Source organism: Pteropus alecto, unplaced genomic scaffold (assembly GCF_000325575.1).
Source record: "Pteropus alecto unplaced genomic scaffold, ASM32557v1 scaffold233, whole genome shotgun sequence".
Classification (NCBI taxonomy): Eukaryota; Metazoa; Chordata; class Mammalia; order Chiroptera; family Pteropodidae; genus Pteropus; species Pteropus alecto.
The window spans coordinates 1,508,347-1,512,920 of NW_006434367.1; the positions used below are offsets into that span (position 1 = coordinate 1,508,347).

General features: G+C 32.9%; 1 protein-coding gene and 1 pseudogene across 3 annotated transcripts in view; both read left to right on the top strand.

Annotated features, from left to right (window-relative positions):
• Positions 1–371: 371 nt before the first annotated feature.
• On the top strand, positions 372–2,157 carry LOC102885239 (annotated as a pseudogene).
• An 8-nt stretch (positions 2,158–2,165) lies between these two features.
• The window catches only part of SPIRE1 (spire type actin nucleation factor 1), a 179,179-nt gene continuing 176,770 nt past the window's right edge, over positions 2,166–4,574 (top strand). For all 3 annotated transcript variants that reach the window (XR_003045515.1, XM_015587251.2, XM_006909219.3), the window contains exon 1: positions 2,166–2,200. The gene's annotated coding sequence lies outside the window, so the exon portion shown is untranslated. The remainder of the gene's footprint in view (positions 2,201–4,574) is intronic.

Consider the following 4,574-nt stretch of genomic DNA (forward strand, 5'->3'; position numbering starts at 1 on the left):
TAGTATTTTATTTTTGTTAAAACTAACAAATGAATCTCCTTTAAAATAGCTGGTATTTTTTTTTTTAAAGTATGTTTTAATCACCCAAATTGACAGAAATATGTAACTACATTTTCCTTGGTATTATGTCTCAGTGATGAAGAGAAAATATTAATGTTGGTACAGGCAAATATTGTTTAGTTATTCTTTAGGGGATCATCTATTGGAAGAATTTCTAGATTATATGTTTTCGTGTAGTCTTATGTTAAAAACAGTCATCATATATTAAAGAAAATAGGAACTGGGAACATTTCTGTTTTCATTGATTTGATCACTGTACCTTTAAATTGGAACTATATTTGGGGAAAAGCTTGAGTCTTTTAAAGATTTTTAAAGATATTTCAGAGTATTTAAAAGGTACTTTAAAAAAGTATTTTAAGATATTTTAAAAAGATTTAGATTTTTAAAGCATTTTTATTTTACTTTCATTTGTATATATGCATATTAAATATGTGTACGTGTTTCAGATCTTATTACGATTAAGCATATTCTTCCCATCTTTTTCTGTATTATTTTCTTATGAGCCTATGTAAACTTAAATCTCTATACACAGCCTTCTAGACTATTTGGTCGTTTCAGCACCTTTTATTTGCATAGATTTTTCATAAATGTAGCCATGGCCAGAGTATCTCAAATATTTTTATCAATGATAAAAAAGCGAAAATTGATTCAGTGCGTAGAAGGAGCTGGCTGGGGCCTGGGTTGAGGGCAGGCTGGAAGAAGCATGTTTATTTGGTTTTGGACACTGTAACAGAGCTATTTGGGTTTAGCTGCTGGTCAAAAAGCCTTTGTGGGTCGGTCCAAGAACAAGGCCGGAGAGATTCCCAATGGAGTCCATGACATGCAAGCAGAATCTCAGTGACCAGTTCTACAACACCAGGTGCTGCAGCTGTTGCCATGTCTATACTGAGTCTATCATCCTGGGGACCTGGTACATGATGGTAAACCAATTGATGGCAATTTTGCTGACTATGGAGGTAACTCATCCAAACTCAATGCCAGCTGCCAACAGTCAGTATTGAGTCACTGGCCGTTGTTATTTGAGAGAATGGCTGATAACGCCTGTGGGTTGTTTTTTTTTTGCTGTCTCAGTTCTTATGTTTATAAATCAGTTCAAAGCTGGTACATGGAGCAATTTCTTATCAGGTGGGTTAGCTTTTACTGTTCTTTTACCAGCTTTTTGACTTCGTTCTCAGTTGCCTGGTTGCTGTTAGTTCTTTCACTTATTTGCCAAGAATCAAAGAATATCTGGATCAATTACCTGATTTTCCTTATAAAGATGACCTCTTGGCATTGAACTCTATCTGCCTCCTGTTCATTGTTCTTGTGTTTGCCTTATTCATAGTTTTTAAGGCTTTCTAATTAACTGTGTTTGGAACTGCTATAAACGCATTGACTACAGAAACATGCCAAAGATTACGTACTCTGCTTTTGAAGCACCTCCACGTTATGTTTTACCAATCTATGAAATGGCAGCGAAGATGCCTGATAAAAGAACCTTCACCTCCTTACATGCTTGCTTGAAGAAATTATGCCCTTGTCATAAACCCTATACCAGCTTTTTGTCTTTTTTTTTATTTTACAGAATGCAGCAATACAGGGCTCTTCAAACTTGATATAAACTACATTTTTCTTTGTTTAAGCATTTTCAAATACTAACAAGCTTTTGAACATCTATCAAAAGTCAGGGTTTTTTTTTGTTTTTGTTTTTGGTTAACTCTAACAGTTTAGTAGTTTTTAAAGACAGTCTAGGTTAAGCAAGAGCAAAGTGCCATTTTTTGCCTTTAATGGGGCGGGGGTGGGAACAGGGTATTCTCTATACTTTTTTTCTTAACTTTGCACTTTCTTTATGTAATAGTTCTCGTTTTGGTTATTTGCTGCCCTAGTTACTTTTAGGAAGGATGAATGAAATATTCAGGGTAAGTGAGTTGGGTATAAGATGTGAAGTTTTCAGCTATGAAAACAGGAAAAATATTTAACATTTTAACTTAACTGTGGAAGATGATGGTTGCATATTTCTAATTTGTATGTGTTTCCATCTTTGTGATAAGATGCTTTAATAAATCTCTTAAAATTAAAAAGAGGTTAAAATCCTTTGAATTAACTTTTTGTATTTTTTATTACAGGTAAATTGGGATATTCACATTGTACAGAAACAGAGGTAAGAGAAATGCTCAAACATTTCTTAGTAAAGCAGCTTCGCAGCCCTACATAGACTACTTTTGAGTACTGAACTATGTCACTGTGGGTTTTTAGTGTTCTGATAAGACTGTGTTGAGAGCAGGTATATATATATCTTTTATATTTAGGAAGTGTAAAATGTGAGGAATAGTCAGTTACCTCATCCATATTTTTAAAATATCAGGATGTGTTATAAGATTAACTTAATTATATTTTAAATTTTTTCTCATTATTTGTAAAGTTGAGTCAGCTAAGATTCAGTTTAAGTTCATTTTTTTCATAATCCAATCTAATGTGTCATGACAAAGAAATCATTTAAATATGTTTGACTCTTATGAAGCTATCTTGGTGTAGGAAAAAATAGGGACTTGGAAACAGTGTTTTAGTGAGATTAATAAATGAATTAATTGCTTTGTTATTTGTATAAGTAGGATTATTAATTTTTAACAATATAATTCAAAATTCTGATTGTGAAATTCCTGTGTTCCTTGCAGGAATTTCAAGGATAACACTGAAATATGAGGGCAGCATCCATGAATTACATATCTGTGGTGTTCTTTTTAGGAGCTGTTGTATTATCCTTACATGGAGTGTCTTAGATCTTTTATTAATGGCAATGCCTAATTAAGGATTTGAGAAGTTATTTTTCTAATTTTATAATACATCTATATGTTGATGCAGGTGTTAGTAAATTTTAACTGTCACTTTAGTAAAATGCAAGGTCCCTAAGGGATTATATTGTATAATAAACAAAAATAATTTATTAGTTTTTGCATTCAGAAATAATACAATTTATTTTCGTATTTTCTATAGAGATAATTTTGCCAAATTCGCTCTAAAAATAGGCAAGAACTTAATATTTTTATATTGCAAAGATTTTTGGTGTACTGTTCAATATGATATGAAAGTGAGATTTGATTTAAGTTAAAAGATATAAATTCTATCTATGGCTTCTGGCGTGCATTTTTTAGCTTTATGATTTTGAGTAAGTAATTTTTTCTCTCAGAACTTTAGCTTTCTTATCTATAAAGTGTTAATGATAGTCCTTGTTAACCTCATGGGTTGGGAAATTTTGAAGAGAATATGTATGTGTAAATGTTTTATAAATTCTAATGACACTATTATATATATATCGAGATGGTAAAATACATTCAGCATTCATCTGCAATTAGCTAACGAAATGTGAAGGTGAGGATTTTACATACAAGGCATATCATAAGTCTCATTATTCTGTCTTAGGTTGTATTACCATAAAATCAAAACAAGTACTGAACAACATTTTAACGTTTTGTTCAATACTTGCTTTGTATAGAAGTGTCACTTCATTTTATCTCCTGATTATCTTTCAGCCTTACCCTTTGATCCATAATTTACTTTGGTCACCAAAAGAATTGGAACCTAAACAGAACTCTCTTCTAGAATTTTTTTTCCTATAACTATTTGAAAAGGAAAATCACAAGAAAATAAAAATTTCAATCTGAAATTTTCAATCTATTTAGTTTACAAAATAGGTTCGGGGTATTTTCTAGGGGTAACAGTGGTGGTCATCTCTGGGAAAGAGATTGGGATTATGAATGGTGATTTATTTATATTGTTTTTATTTTTAAAAAATGAGAATGTCTGTGTACTTTGGTAATTAAAATAATAAAAAGGTAGTGCAGTGGAAGCAGTGAGAACTTTTTCAAGAAGTTTGATGACTTGAGAGGAGGAGGAGAGAGCTTGAGTAGGAAGTTTTGTTTTGTTTCAATTTTGTTTTTTGAGATTAGGGAAGTCTATCCATTTGGTGGTGGTAGTAAGCGAGCCAGGAGAGAGTGAGACTGGAGTACAGATTAGGGAGTAGATATTTGCTGAAATCAGATTACATCTAAAAGGTGGCTTGACTAGAGCAGTGGTTCTCCAAGGGCTGTGGGAGGACTTGGGGGGCAGGGACGGGGTTCCTGACATCCTTTCGAGGTCACACTATTTTCAAAGTAATACCAAGATATTATTTGCTCTTTTACTTTCATTGTCTTGAGAGTGTACTGGGGAGTTTTTAGAGGCTACATGACAGCGAGCCTGTGAGTGTCATTCTAGACTGCAGAAACAGATATGAGATCTAGCTGGCTTTTATTAAGCATGATCTTCAAGAATTTTGCAAAAATGTGAAATGGTACCATCTCTATCACCTTTTTTTTCTTGAAATTTTTTAAAATTTAGTTTCAGGTATATAATACATTGGTTAGACATCTATATTGTTCATAAAATGATCCCCACAATTGCACCCTCCCTCCCCTGACCTTCCACCTAGCCATCGTATTAATGCTAACTGCATTCTCCATCCCCATGACCATCCATCAGCTACTAATTTGTACTTC